We start from the raw sequence: 16721 nt of genomic DNA, 5'->3' as shown, positions 1-16721 counted from the left end.
AACTCGAGGTTTGAATTTGTTCTTCAGTTCCTTGAGCTTAAGATATGCTGAGCGAGTTCGGCCCTTTTGATTTTCTGACTCCAACTCTTTGCCCATTTGACACAACCACTCTGGAAGGCAGTTTGATGTTTCCTCAAAAAAGCTGAACATAGAAATTCCATATGACTGCGCTATTCCACTGCTTGGAATATACCCCGAGAAAATTAGAACTGAGGCATAAGCAGAGATTTGTACACCAATGTCCGTAGCAGCATTATTCACTGTCACAAGTACATGGAAACAGCCCAGAGGTCCCACCACCATCAAATAGATTGAGACATTATGGTACATTCACATGATGAAATACAACACAGCATGCAGGAACAATGATTTTGAAAATCACTACCTAACTTGGGAGGGACTGGAGAGTACTATGTTAAATGAACTAACTCAGTCCCATTAGCCCATTAGGACAACTACTGTATAAGAGAATTATTGTTGAAATAGAAAGATAACTAGTAAAATATGTATGAGAATCCAAGGGGGAGGATGGAAGCAGAAGGGTGAGGATAGGTTTGGGGGTGGTGGGAGTGGTACTCATAGCATCACACAATTTGATGGGTGAAGGGTTGGGTCGGTAAAGGAAATGGGAATGAACTGGTGTGAAAATCAATGTATACGAACTTTGTAAGTAAACCAGTATAAAATAAATATTTTTTTTAAAAAAACTCAGTATCTAAAGGATGTGGAATTTATTGAACAATATCACTAATACCTCAGGCAAGCAAGATCTTGCTGAATATTATCCAAAAATGACTGGAACAGTACATTGACAGAGAACTGCCAGATGTGTAAGATGGGTTTAGAAGAGGCCATGACACTAATACTAGGGACATAAGAGCCAATGTTAGGTGGATATTAGTTGAAAGCAGAGAGGACCAGAGGAATCTCTGTTTTATTGACTATACAAAGGCATTTTCCTATGTGGATCACAACAAATTGTGGCTAACCTTGAGAAGAATTGGAATCCCAGAATACTTAATTGTGCTCATGCAAAACCAAGAACAGACCAAGGAAACACTGCATGGTTCAAAATCAGGAAAGGTGTACACCAGGGATGCAATCTATCTCCATACCTTTTCAATCTATATGCAGAACAGATCTTTTTGGGAGGCTGGAATTTATGAGGAGGAATGTGGCATCAGGATTGGAGGAAGACTCATCAACAAATCTGCATTATAAGATGATACAACCTTGCTTGCTGAAACTGAAGAGGACATGAGGCTTTTACTGCAGAAGGTAAAGGACTAAAATCTTCAATATGAACTGAACCTTAACATCAAGAAAGCACATTCTCACCACTGGGCCATTTAGCAACACCATAATAGAGAGGTTGAGGTTGTTCACAGGTTCAGCTTGCTTGGCTCCACAATCAACACTCTTGGTATGAGCAGTCAGGAAATCAAAAGATTAATTGCCTTAGGAAATCTGCTGTCCGGGACCTCTTCAGAGTGCTGAAGAACAACAGTGTCAGTCTAGAGATAGAGGTGTGCCTGATCCAAGCCATGGTCTTTGCAATTAATTGCTCTGCATCAGAGAAGAGAGCTGGATAATGACCAAGGATGATAGAAGAATCAATGCCTTTGAGTTGTGCTGAAAATGAGTTATGAATATATCATGGACTTCCTTGAAAACTAAAAAGTCTCTCCTGGAGGACTCCTCCCTAAAGGCAAGGATTTTAAAGCTCCATCTCACATACTTTGGGCACATGAGCAGGAGGAACCAGTCCTTGGAGAAGGACATCATGCTTGGAAAAGTGTAGGGACAGTGCAGGAAAGGAAGAATCTGGATATAATGGATTGACACAGTAATTGGAGTAATGAGGGTAGATGTGTTGGAGATAGTGAGACTGGCTCTGCGTTATGCTAGTGACACAACCTTGCTTACCAGACCTAAGGAGGACCTGAAGCATTTGCTGCAGAAGGTCAAGGACTATAATCTTCAATATTCATTGAAGCTCAACAAGAAGAAGGCAGAGATCCTCACCACTGGACCAACTGGTAGCACCATGATAGATGGAGAAGAGATTGAGATAATTAACAATTTCAGCTGGTTTGGATCCCTATTCAACACTCTTGGCACCAACAGTCAGGAAATCAAAAGACAAATTGCATTGGGAAAATCTATCAGGAACCTCTCCAAAGTGCTAAAGAGCAATGATAGTCTAGAGACTAAGGTGCGCCTGATTCAGACCATGGTCTTTGCAATTACTTGTTATGCATCAGAGAGCTAGACGATGACTAGAGTTGGCAGAAGAATATCTATTCTATGCCTTTGAGTTATGGTGCTGGATAAGAGTATTGAACATACCATGGACCACCAAGAACACAAAGAAGTCTGTCTTGGATAGGATAAAACCAAACTAATCCTTTGAAGTAAGGATTTTGAAGCTTTGTCTCACACACTTTGGACACATGGCCAAGAGGGGCCAAGTCCTTGGAGAAAGACCTCATGCTCTTGGAAGGATGGGGGGACAGCACAGGAGAGAAGACCCTGAATGAGATGGATTACAGTAACTGGAGTAATGAGGGTAGTTGTGTTGTGGACAGTGAGATTGGGCTCAGAATAGGACAAGGTGCAGAGCTATTGTGCATAAGGTTGCTATGAGTCTCAGGTGACTCGAGGATAGCACATAACAACAACAAAAACATACTCAAAGTATGTAATATGAAGCTTCACCATCCTCGCCTTTAAGGAACACTCTGGCTGAACTTTCTCCAAGACATATCTATTTGTTCTTTGGTGGTTCATGAGTTGTTTAGTACTCTTCTCCAGCACCACAACTCAAAATTATAAATTCTTCTCCTATCATCTTTATTAATTTTCCAGCTCTCAGATGCATGGCAAGTGCTTGAAAAGATCTTGAGTTACAGTACTGACATGCTATGGGAAAAATCTTGAACGATCCAGAAAGCTTTAAAAGAAGATGGAAGTAATACACATAGTTACTGTACCAAAAAGAATTGATCGACACTGAAATATTTCCAGAACTAGCATTTAATAAAGAGCCAATGATAAGGAAGCTCTCGTGGCCTAGTGGCAAGAAACTGCACTGCAATCCCAAAGGCTCGCAGTTTGAATCCACCAGATGCTTCACTGGAGAAGGAGGGGCAATCTCCTCCTGTACCTGTCAGATCTGATTTGATGGCTCACACCAAGTAAAAAAGAAAGAGCCAATGATAATGAAGGAAAAAGTTCAGGCTGCACTGAAGGCATTGGTAAAACTCAGATATGAAATATAAGAAAATATAAAAATAAATTGCAAGGTATATTTCAACAAAGAAATTTAAAAAAAATACTTTCTAGAACTGAGAAGTACCATAACTAAAATTCAGAGTTTAGTTTGACAGTAGTTGGACACAGGAGTATTAATGAATTATTTGTACTTGGAAGGGGAATATGGTGAAAGCAAGCCAAAGATATAGACAGGGATCAGCTTCTAATGTTTTACTGGCTGTAATAAATTAAGAATTATTGTTCTTGTTATGTGCCATTGAGTCGCCTGTAATTCATTGCAACCCTATGTACAATAGCTCTGAACCCTATCCTGTCCTGAGCCAGTATCACTGTCTCTGACAGACCCATCCCCATTACCCCAGTTACTGTGTCAGTCTATCTCATCCTGGATCTTCCTCTCCTGTGCTGTCCCTTCACCCTTCCAAGCATGACGTTCCTCTCCAGAGACTGGTCCTTCCTGGCCATGTGCTCAGAGTATGTGAAATGGAGCTTCAGAATCCTCTTTTCCTAAGAGAAGCCTGGTTTCACTCTCTCTAGCATAAACCTGTTTGTTCTCTTGGCAGTCCATGCTATGTTCAAAACTCTTCTCCAGCACCACAACTCAAAGGCATCAGTCCTCCTTCTGTCAACTCTAGACATTGCCCAACTCTCTGATGCAAGTAATTGTGAAGACCATACCCTGAGTCAGGTGCACCTTAGTCTCCAGACTAACATAATTGCTCTTTAGCACTTTGGAGAGGTTCCTGACAGCAGCTTTCCCCAGAGCAATTCAGCTTTTGATTTCCTGACTGCTGGTGCCAAGAGTTTTCATTGTGGATCTGAGTAAACTGAAATTGTTAACAACCTCAGTCTCTTCTTCATCTGTCTTGGTGCCTCCTGTTGGCTCAGTGGTGAGAAGAATCTTTGTCTTCTTAATGTTGAGCTTCAATCCATATCTTTATTATAAGAACAAAGACATTCCCAAAAGGTTTTACATGAGCATAACGTTTTAAGTGGCTTATGTTTCAAGAAATGATCCATACCTTGTAGAGAATAGTCTGGAATGTGTCAAGGATGGACTTTCTAAGTCAAGGAACTATTGTAGATTGTTGTTGCTGCTGTTGATCTGAATGTTGTAGAGTCACAAAAGGGCATGAAGTGAGAAATAGATCAGTGCTTCAGTGGTAGGTTGGCTGAGGAGTTCCTCAAGGAAGACAGCTCTTGGGACTTTATCAAGCACTATCAGCAGTATGTTGAGGAACCAATTAGGAGAAGGAATGTCCTATTGAAGGGCTAGAGTTCATGGGCCATGGCAAAGAAAAATCAGAAAGCTCTTCGTGATGTTGTTGTTGTTGTTTTTGTTTTGTACCGCTGAGTCAGAACCATCATGTAGAGTTGACCCTTCAGTGGGTTTTTAGAGGCAGTAAATTACAAGGAAGGAGATTGCCCATCTTTCTTCCATAGAGAAACCAGCATAAATTTGAACCACATACCTTTGTGTTGGCAGCACAATTCCTTACCACTAAGCCACCAGAGATAATCACTTTGAAAATTGACTCCTCAAGTCCGCAAATTGAAGACACTGGATTTTGTCAATTATGGCTGTGAAGAAAGCCATCAAATTGATTAGGTGTTTAGGAAGGAGTTTTATTTCTTCATTCTTGATGTTTTCTTCTCACATGCTCAGACACTTGGTAGGAACTGAATGTGCTAAAATTGATTTTTTTTTAATGATGTTTGCGATACTTGTTCTGGGATCAGCTTTATGTGCCCTTTGTATCCATGCAATGATAAAGTAGTCAGGGTGATCAGAGTTGTGGGGCTTCTTGAGTTAACGCTGTGAAGGATGTTAGGTACACTATCCTAGGATCATTTATGGAACCATTGGTTAAGAAGGTAATAGTTTTATTCTTATATAGTAACTTAATAGTTAAGATGGCTGGTAGCCTGGGTTAGCCAAGAGGAAGGCAGATTTACAACCTACTTTAACAACAAGTGTCAGATTAAAATTTGAAAGATTCAAGAAAGTTAAATTAAGTATCACCTCAGAGTTACAGTGTAGTTCAGGAATTGAGATACTTGGAGTAGGAATGTAGGGAAATTTTAAACTACTAAGATTTGCTGGTGTTTTTTTAAAAAAAAAGAAAGAAAAGATTTGCCATTGTCACTTCCAGCTCAAGTCAGTGAATTAAGTCAACCAGGCATCATAAAAATGTCAAAATGCTGCACCTCGTTAAATAAAGGAAAAAAAGAGCTTGCTTTATTTGCCTTCTTTACCTGTCCTTCCCTGTAATACCTATAACCATAATGATACCATGAATAAATCATAAGGGTTTTTTTTTAAAAAAAGGAGACTAGTAAGAAAGAAGAGTGATTTAGATTAGAAAATACATACAAATACACAAACATACCTTTGAAGTTCAGAGTTGGCATCCTTACTTTTTTTTTTTTTTTAATTTTATTATTTTTGTGTGAGTGTACCGTCAAATCAGATCTGACTGGTACAGGAGGAGATTGTCCCTCCTTCCCCAGCAGAGCATCTGGTGGATTCGAACCGTGGGCCTCTGGGATTGTAGTTGCAGCTCCTTACCACTAGGCCACCAGAGCTCCCCACATCTTTACCTTTTTGCCAGCAACCAGCACAGCGGAGCAGACATTCAGACGGTTGTTGTAGTTGTTGTGTACCATTGAGTCAAAACTGATCCATAGCTTACCCTTCAACTGACTTTCAGAAGCAGTTAATCACAAGGGAGGAAATTGCCCTTCCTTCTCCTGTGGAGCAGCTGGTGGATTCAAACTGCGTGCCTTCAGGATTGCAGTTCAGCTTTTTGCCACTAGGCTACAGAGCTCCCTGGGATTCAGATTAGTTGAATGAAATAAGTAGTTCCTTTTTTCCCCTTATCAATTCAGATATTAGGTTCACATAGCATTATATGTCCACTCCTCATTTACTGACATTATTAGCTAGCTGCCAAGGACCAGGTTGTTAGGTAAAAATTGATGTGACATGAAAATGGAAGGGGACTGCATCATTACAGAGCTGCCAAACCACTGAGAAGAACAGCTCAGACAAGTAGACACAGAACCTTGACCATCACAGCAGCATTACTGTCACTGAGCACCCTGGTGGTCATCATTGCCAGGTGTGTGTCATTAATGGACCAAAGAGTTGCATAATTGAGTTTTTAGTATTGTTATAAATACAGAATATCTGATTTTGAGAATTGATATATGAAGATTAAATGTACTTTTTGGGGGTGTTGTTTTTTTTTAATGCTAGAAAGATTCAAATGCATTCTTATTTAGAAGATTCTAATGAAGTAAAACTTTAATGTTTTCTTCTTATTCTTCGTTCCTTCTCATGGTGGTGGTAGGTGCCATCAAGTCGTGTGATTCATAGTGATTCAGTGAACAAAAGACTTAAACCCTGCTCTTCCTGCGCCATCCTCACATTTCCTGATACTCAAGAGCCCATCGTCGCAGTCACTGTCTCAGTCCACCTTGTTGAGGGTCTTCCTCTCCTTCACCAACCCTCCACCCTTCCCAGCATCATGTTTTTATCCAAAGAATAGCCCCTACTAGCAACATGCCCAAAGTATATGAGGTAAAGCCTCATCATTCTTGCCTTCAAAGAGCATTCTAGTGCACCCTCTCCAAGACATATCTGTTTGTTCTCCTGACCATCCATGGGATATTCAGTGCTCTTCTCCAGTACTGCAACTCAAAGGTACTAATTCTTCTGAAATCCTCATTCATTGTCTAGCTCTCAGATGCATAGCAAGTAATCAGAAAGACTATGGCCTAAATCAGACACACCTTAGTTCTCAAACTGAAATCATTACTCCTCAATATTTTCGGTCCCTAACTGCAGATTTTCCCAGTGCAATGCGTCTCCTTATTTCCTGACCGCTGGTACCAAGGGTATTAATTGTAGATCCAATAATTGTTACTCCTTCTCATAGATAATCACAGTTAGACCTTTTTAGTCCTTTTTGTTTATTCTAATAGGCTTGTAGGTTAAGTGTAACATATATTTTTCCTTATTACCTATTATTGTTATTGTGTACCATCAAGTCAGAACCGACCCACAGCTGATCCTCCAGTGGGTTTTCAGAAACAGTAAATCTCATGAGAGGAGGCTGCCCTTCGTTTTCCTACAGAGCAGCTGGTGGATTCAAACAGTGTGTCTTTAGGATTGCAGTGCAGCTTTTTACCACTAGACCCCCAAAGCTCCTATTACCTATTAGGTTATATTAAGAATTTTTTTCAATGTCATACCTCAATATTTTTTTACTGTAGTAAAAGTCATCTGTTATATTTTAGTGTAAAATATGTACTAGTATAAAATATACATCTTTATACCCATTTTAAGTTTCCATTTCACTGATATGAATCATATGCACAGGAGCCCTGGTGGTATAGGAGGTTAAGCATTGGACTGCTCACTTAAAGGAGAATGACTCAAGCCCCTGAAAATACCATGGTTTAGGTCAGGCACAGCTTAGACTTGTGACATTCTTGCTTTTTAGTAATTTAAAGAGGTCCCTGACAATAGATTTACCCACTGCAACACATCTTTTGATTTCTTGATTGCTGTTCCCATGGAGCAGTATAAAATTAAGTCTTTGACAACTTCAATCTTTTCTCTGTCTACTATGATGTAGCCTATGCGTCCAGTGGTGAGAATTTTTGTTTTCTTGACGTTTATATATAATACATATTGAAGGCGTTGGTGTTCTGTAGTATTTCACGTCTTCACTTTCTATAAGCAAGGTGTGTCATTTGCATAATATAGTTTGTTAATGAGTCTTCCTGCAATCCTTATGCCACACTTTTCTTTGTACAGCCCAGCTTCTGAGATTATCATATAATTACTGTCTTATCAATTCATAGGCTCAGTATACAGATTGAATATTACCTGTTCTAGATATTTCATATAAGTAGAAACATAAAATTTTCTTGTGTCCTATTCATTCACTTATCAAAATATCTTCACAATTTATCCATATTATATAACATGTATTAGACCTCCGTTCCTTTTTATGGCTGCATAATAGTCTATGATATATATATACCCCATTTTATTTATTTGCTGTTGAACACCAAGGAAGTTCATTGATACTATGAATAATACTTAACATTATTGTACACTTTTAATCTTTTTAACAATGGTATATTTATACCACAATTGATGGTAACATTTATCATAAATGTATGAAAATAATAATTTTCCCATAACTTTACCATGAGTCTTTAATTTTGTCAATCTTAAAGACAAAAAAAAAGAAATCTCACTTTCATCTTTATTTTTCTGATTACTAGTGAAATAAAACATCCAGATGTTATGACCCATTTGCATTTCTTAAGTGAATTGCTTGTTAATGACCCTTTCTCATTTTTTTCTAGTGAGGCATTTGTCTTTCTCTTATTAATTTTAGATCTCTATAAGGAATAGGGGGCCCTGGTGGCTTAGTGGTAGAAGAACTTGAGCTGCCAACACAAAGGTATGTAGTTCGAATACACCAGCTACTCTGTAGGACAAAAGGGGCAATCTGCTAAATGTGATAGTCTGATCATGACACTGAATAAATGCCTTTTTTTAAAAAAACAAAGGGGCAATCTTCTCCCATGAAATGTATTGCTTCTGAATACCCATTGAAGGGTCAGCTGTGGGTCAGTTCTGAGGTGACAGTGTACAATAACAGCAGTGTAAAGAGAGGAAGACCCTCAAACAGGTGGATTGACACAAATGACTATAACATAGGGCTCAAGTATATCCAAGATGGTGATTATGGTGCAAGATAGGGCAAGGGTCAGGTCTATGATTCTAAGGGTTGCTATGAGTCATACCCAACTCTATGGCACCTAACAACAACAACACATATACCTTTGTTGTGTATGTTAGTTCTTTTCCTAATCTGTTATTTATCCTTATTTTATTTTATTAATTTTAATGAACGTTTACAGAGATTTTGGATTTCCATTCATTCATTGTTGTACTATTTTCTCTATCCCCCCTAATCTGTTATTTATCTTTATGGCTTCTGGGTTATATTCATTGCCCATGGGGTCTGTTCTACCCAAAGATTATAAAAACAGTCTTTCTTTTTTCCTAGTATTTTTATGTTTTCCTTTTGGCTCTCTAACTCATCTATAATTTATTTTTATGGATGATGTGAGGAAGTGTTCTAACTTTATTTTCTTTTGTTCCAGATAGATAATTTCCTGCAGCATTTATTGAATGGCCCATCTTTCCCTCAGTGCCACCTTTATTGAAAGTTAATTTCCCACTATCCATAAATCTTTGTCTAAACTGTTTCTATGGCAAAAACTAGAAGGCTTTAATTACTTTGGTTTTATAGTATCCTGGTATCTTCTTTCAATTTTAAATGATAGAAACTCCACACAAATTAGGAAGTTTATTGACTATAAAATTGGGATATCAAAGGCATCTGTTTTCAGGCTGGCTTATTTCTGGGGATTGCAAATAATGTCATCTGGACTCATCTCTGTTTCTCAGATGCAGTCTTTCCACTTGGTAGGTACTATCACCACTGGAAGCACAGACAAATACTTGTGGCTAATAGCTTAATTACAGATATGTCTTGGAGAGGGTGAAGCCACATTGCTTCTTAAAAGCAAGTATGGTGAGGCTTTGTCTTGCATACTTTGGGTATGTTGCTAGGAGAGGCTATTCCTTGGAGAAGAACATCATGCTTGGAAAGACAGAGGGGACAGCAAAGGAGAGAAAGACCCTCCACCAGGTGGATTGACACAGTGACTGCAGCAATGGGCTCCAGTGTGTCAGAGATTTTGAGACTGGCACAGGACAGGACAGGGTTTAGATCTATTGTTTATAGGGTTGCTATGAATCATACCCGACTTCACAGCGCCTAATAATAGTAATTACCCAGGCAAAGAAAGCCCACTTTCTGAGTAGTTGTAGCAGAAAAGCTCTGGATTGAACCTTGTTTACCCTAGTTTTGTTCTTTTGTTTTTGTTTAATTTTATTAATTTTAATGAAAATTTACAGAGACTTTGGATTTCCATTCATTCATTGTTTCATTTTTCTCCCAGCCCACCTGCCCACCCCTCCCCTCCAAGTTTTCTCCTCTCTCTGAAAGTAAAAGAAAAATTCCTTCTTTGGTATACAATCCCTGCCCCCACCCAGTACACTTCACTCTGGACTCCTGTCATAGCCATAATAACCAATCATGTATCGCTTTTAAACAGTTCTCTCCCTCATCTGTTTCAATGCAGTATGCATAGTTTATCCATTTTTTTCTCAGTCTCACCCCAGCCCTGATGTCAGTCTCGTTCTACAACAGTGGCACTATGCAGTATTTGTTCTTTTGTGACAGAAATATTTCACTCAGCATAATATCCTTCGGGGTCACCAATTTTATTTTTTTTAATAATTTTAATGAACATTTACAGAGATTTTGGATTTCCATTCATCCATTGCTACACGCACCTATTTTTTATAATTCATGAGTTCCTTGTTTTTCAGTGCAGCATAGTATTCCATTCTGTATACCACAGCTTCTCTAGCCATTAATTTGTTGATGGGCACTTGGGTTGTTTTCAGTTCTTTGCTATTGTGAAAAAAGCCACAGTAAACATGGGTGTGCATATATGTGCCTGGGTGGCAGTTATGGTTTCTTTAGGGTATATTCCCAGTAGAGGAATTGCGGGGTCAAATGGTATTTCTATTTGCAACTTTTTTTAATTTTTTATTATTATTTGTGTGTGTGTGTGTGTGTGTGTGTGTGTACCATCAAATCGGATCTGACTGGTACAGGAGGAGATTGTCCCTCCTTCCCCGGCAGAGCATCTGGTGGATTTGAACCGTGCGCCTCTGGGATTGCAGTGCAGCTTCTTGCCACTAGGCCACCAGAGCTCCCCTTCTATTTGCAACTTTTTGAGAAAGCGCCATACCACCTTCCACACTGTTTGTACCATTTTACACTCCCACCAACAGTGAATAAATGTTCCAGTTTCTCCACAACCTCACCAGCATTTGTTGTTTGCTGCTCTGTTAAATTTTGCTATTCTTTCTGGGGTAAGATGATATCTCATAGTTGTTTTGATTTGCATGTCTCTAAGAGCTAGGGATTTTGAGCATTTCTTTATGTATTTGTTGGTCATCCGAATGTCCTACTTTTTTGGTCGCATGGTCATCCTTTGGTCAATGGGAGAGCATTATTCTCATTGGCTATGTCTGTATCACATGCCCAACCCTGTTGGGAAATTAGTCAGCCCTGTTTCAACTGCATGGAATGATTTCCTCACTGAGATTTTATTACCAGAAGTAGGAGAAAAGCAAGTTTCTTAGTAAAAATATGGTTTTGCAGTCTTACTAGACCGGCTTCACCCAACATACACTCATCTTTTTAAAAAATATCTTTGCTGTTCGTTTCTATTTCCCCCATGTGAACTTTAGAATTAGCTTGTCAAGTCCCATAAGAAAGTGTTGTGTGTTTGATTGAGATTATGTGGATTTATAGATACATTTAGGAAGTCCTGACATCTTTACAGTATTACATTTTCTTAACCACATAAACACTATGTCTTGCCATTTATGCAGGACTTCTTTTATATCCAAAAGTAAAGTTTTGTGGTTTTCTTTATATAGGTCTTATATATTTTCTTATTTTCTTGCTTGTTTTAAGTAAGAAACGTTAACTTATTTTAAGGTTGTTGTTACTACTGTGAATAAGGTTATTTTCTCCCAATTACATTTTCTAATTAGTGGTTGCAGGTATAAAAGCCAGGATACTGTTTTATCCTTTTAAAATTGACCAGTAAACTAATACTTACATAATTTATTCACTTTTATGTCAGTACACTTGGAATTTTTACCAAAACAATTGTGTTATAAACAACCTAACTTATTGCCATGGATTCAGAAGCAAAATAGCTGACCCATCAATGGGGTTTCAGAAGCTATAAATTGCACAAGAGGAGATTATCCATCTTTCCACCAAGAACCAGCTGGTGGAGTCAAACTACCTGCCTTTGGGTTAACAGCCCAACTTCTTACCCACTCCCTGTATCTGCAAACAGTAACCTTCCTTTCCAATATTTCTAGCTCCTATTTTTTTTCTCAAATTACTATAGCTTTAGTTAGACTCTCCCATCACCTGTCTGTCACTTTGTTGTGCTGTGGTGGCCAGCATGTTGCTGTAATAATATTGGAGGCTATGATACTGGCATTTCAGCTACCAGTAGAGTCACGCATGGTGGACAGATCTGGGCTTAGGAGATTCCAGACTAAGACAAACTAGAGAGAAACACCATGACAGTTGTTTACTTCTGAAAAATAAATAACCAGTGAAAACCTTAAGGATTATGGTGGAGCATTGTTAGATATAGTGCAGAAGGATACGCCCTATAAGAGTGAGAGTGTGACCCTTTTATGATCTCCAGTGTGTTATTAGGCACACACCACCAATAAATGCGCAATCCAACAGAAAAAAAGATTGTTGAGAAATAGTGTTTGGTTTGTTTGTTTGGCGCTTTTTTATTTTGAGAAATAGTGTGGGTTTTTTTGAGAAGTGTCATCCACTGATTACCTACCCAATACAAAAGGAAAGGGTCCCTACGAATGAACTGGAGAAGGTAAAAGACTGCAGCTGTGTTCTTACTATTGTTGTTGTTTGGTGCGTCGAGTTGAGTATGACTCATACTGACCCTATGAACAACAGATCTGAATCCTGCTCTATCCTGTGCCATCCTCAGCCTCTCTGACATGCTTGAGCCCAATGCTGCAGTCACTGTGTCAACCCATGTCACTGAGGATCTTCCTCTCAGTGGTGGACAAAACCCAGAGACAATTGCCCAGAGATCATCTTAAACATTAAACCAAAAATATCTTCTTAAAACTGAACAATAAAAATAAAAAATCCAAAACTGAACAGTAGTTGAACATAACTATTAGGGAAGATCTGCCTTAAGCAGTTTGCTTTTTTAAGAACTATCTATAACACTGCTATATAAAATAGGACTGACATGGGCGCTTGGAAGGATAATAGAAAAAGAGTGGCTAGGTAATGAACACTGCATTGGAACAGATGAGGGGAAGAACTGCCCAAAAGGAATATATGATTAGGCATGATATGTTTGGCAACAATCTGGAACAAGAAGTGCATTGCAAAGTGGACTGGGGGAGGGGAAAGTGAAGAAAATGTGCAACAATGAATTAATTTAAAAAAAAACAAACAACTTTATGGGATCAAATTGACAGTGGATTAGACTGGAACCTTTTGGAGCAATGAGTTCATGTTAACAGGGAAAAGAGGGTGAGAATGATTGTATAACTTGAAAACTGTAATTACAGTCACTGAATTCTACATGTAAAAACTATTGCATTAGTGTATGTAGAGATATGTATATTCTCAACAACAAAATATACGTACGTGTGTGTGTGTGTGTGTGTGTGTGAGAGAGAGAGAGAGAGAGAGCGAGAGAGAGAATAGACAGGGAACTCTGGACCTAACGGTAAGAAGCCTATGCTGCAATCCTAAAGGCACATGGTTCGGATCTGCCAGCTGCTCCATGGGAAAAGTACGGGCATTCTCCTCCCATGCTCTTTACAGCTTCTGAAAACTGCCGGGTCAGCTGGTTCTGACTCGTGGGCACACAACAACTACAATGACATTTGCTACTCACAGTATCTTTCAGCTCTATTCTTATTAACCTACACACTCTCTACTTTGTGACTGAGACTGATTTTCTATTTTGCCAGTTGACTTTGAGACAGATGTTGCTAGAAGGACTCTAGGGATAAAGCAAAGCTAGAGGAATAAAACAGAATTCACTTTTTTCTGGGCTTCTTTTGAGCTTCCTGCAGTCGTTCCAGCAACAATTTTTTACCCAGACAGCAGCAGTTCTGATTACATTTTTCTGTTTGCTCAATATTTATAGAATTGGCATCACCAAGTCTATCCCTGAAACACCAGTATTATCCAGCAAATGCCCCTTGCTCAAAAGCTTGGGACCCCGGCCTATAGAGCCCTTCCTCAAGCTCAGAGCCACCAGTCCTAGCCAAGCAGGCATACTTTTTCAGAGGTGTGAAGCTCAGCAGCACTTATTCTCTGAGTTTTAATAAGTATAACTTCTTCCCTTTTTTTCCATTCAGCCCTATAACTGGATTTGTTTCTCTCTTAGTTTACTTGGTTCCACAGTCAACACTCTTGGTAACAGCAGCCAGAAAATCAGGAGACGAATTGCATTGGGAAAGTCAGCGTTGCGGGACCTCTCAAGAGTACTGAAGAGCAACGACATCAGGCTGGAGACTAAGGTGCACCTGATCCAGGCTATAGTCTTTGCAATTACGTGCTATGCATTGGAGAGTTGGACCATGAATAGGGATAATAGGAAGATAATTTATGCCTTTGAGTTGTGGTCCTGGAGTATTGAATATACCATGGACTGCTAGAAGAACAAACAGGTTTTTCCTGGAGGGGGTGAAGCCAGAATGCTCCTTGGAGTCAAGGATTCTGAAGCTTTGTCTGACATACTTTGGGCATGTTGCAAGGGGGGATTGGTCCTTGGAGAGGGACATCATGTTTGGGAGAGTGGAGGGGAAGGCGCAAGAGAGGAAGACCCTCAATGAGATGGATTGATTCTGTGAGTGGAGTGGTGGAAATGAGTGTGTTTGAGACGGCGAGGTTGGCACAGGATAGAACAACGTTGAGGGCTCTTGTACATAAGGTCGCTATGAGTCGTAAGCGACTCGATGGCACAAAGCAACAACAACTCTTGACTGAATCTGATTGATACTACAGGTACCATTTGGTATATATATTACAGATATGAGATATATATAGATATACTTAACAGTATTTGGGTGATGGAGTGTGGGTGCATGTGTTTACACAGAGGAGAAACAGTGTGGCAGAAATGCTAATGATTGATGAACCTTTGAGAGATGCTGTTGGCAAAATCTTGAATGATTCAGGAAGCATCAAAAGAAGATAGAAGGAATACACAGTCACTATACCAAAAAGAATTGGTCAATAATGAAAGATTTCAAGAAGTACCATATGAACAAGAGCCAGTGGTAATAAAGGAAAGATTTAAGTTGCACCAAGGCAGTGGCAAAAAAATAAGTTCTCAGGAATTAATGGAATACCAGTTGACATGTTTCAACTAACGGATGCAACTCTGGACCTCCTCACCAGTCTACGCCAGGAAATATGGAGAACAGTTCCCTGGCCAACTGACTGGCAGAGATCCATATTTGTTCTTATTCTTAAGAAAGGTGATCCAATAGAATGTGGAAATTATTGAATAGTATTAGTAATATCACATGCAAGCGAAACACTGCTGAAGATCATCCAAAAATGGCCATAACAGGCTTTTCCAGCCTGGTCCTGGCACTATGGCCCCTGTGAAGAAGGGTGATAAGAAGAAGTGAAGTGGTGACCAAAGAATATACCATTTAACATGCACAAGCCATCCATGGAGTGGGCTTTTAGAAACGTGCCCCTCAGGCAGTCAAGAGATCTGGAAATTTGCCATGGAGGAGATGGGAACACCAGATACTTATGTACATTGACAGTAGGCTTAACAAAGCTGCCTGGGCCAAAGGAATAAGGAATATCCCATACCACATTCATGTACGGTTGTCCAGAAAGTGTAATGAGGATGAAATTTCCCCAAACAAGCTGTATACCCTGGTTACTTGTGTACCTGTCACCACTTTCAATAAATCTACAATTAATGTGGATGAAAACTGATAGCAGATTATCAAATAAAGTTATAAAACTTAAAAAAAAAACCCAAACAAACAAAAATGGCTAGAACAGTGCTAAAATTGGAACAATACAGAGAAGCATGGCCCCTGCACAAGGAAAACACACAAATTAGTGAAGCATTCTGTATTTTTTGAAACACAATATAAATGAAAGACTTCTAAAAACATGATGTATATGAATGAGGCACAATGTAAATGAATTCTTGTATGAAAACCAATAGAAAGAAATTTTAACTGCCAGAAGTTCAAGTGATGTTTAGAAGAGGCTGTGACACCATATCATTGCTGTTGTCAGATGGATTCTGGCTGAAAGCGGAGAATACTGGAAGAATATTTATCTGTATTGTATTGACTATGCAGATACGTTTGTGTGGATCATAATAAACTATGGTAAACATTTGGGAATCCCAGGACACTTTAATTGTGCTCATACAAAATCTCTATACTAGACCAAGAAGCTGTTGTCCAAACAGAGCAAGTGAGCACTACATGGCTTAAAATCAGGAAACATACAATGAATGAATGAAAACCCAACCTTTCTATAAACTTTCATTAAAATTGTAATTTAAAAAAATTATGACCAAAAAAGTAAAATCAAGAAAGGTGTGTGTCAGGACTGTATCTTTCACCCAAACCTTTTCCATCTGTATGCTGATCAATTAATTCATGAAGCTGAGCTCTAGAAGAGGAATATGGCATCAGATTT

General features: G+C 39.0%; 1 protein-coding gene and 1 pseudogene across 1 annotated transcript in view; both read left to right on the top strand.

The window, feature by feature from the left end:
* Positions 1 to 16721, top strand: part of SMYD4 (SET and MYND domain containing 4) — a 97287-nt gene that overhangs the window by 10501 nt on the left and 70065 nt on the right. The window lies entirely within an intron of this gene.
* Positions 15641 to 15998, top strand: LOC102855236 (annotated as a pseudogene).

Source organism: Elephantulus edwardii, unplaced genomic scaffold, assembly GCF_000299155.1.
Source record: "Elephantulus edwardii isolate Elephantulus edwardi_28Jun2011 unplaced genomic scaffold, EleEdw1.0 scaffold00094, whole genome shotgun sequence".
Taxonomy (NCBI): domain Eukaryota; kingdom Metazoa; phylum Chordata; class Mammalia; order Macroscelidea; family Macroscelididae; genus Elephantulus; species Elephantulus edwardii.
The sequence above is the reverse complement of the archived record's forward strand: the minus strand, read 5'-3'. Positions and strand labels throughout refer to the sequence as shown.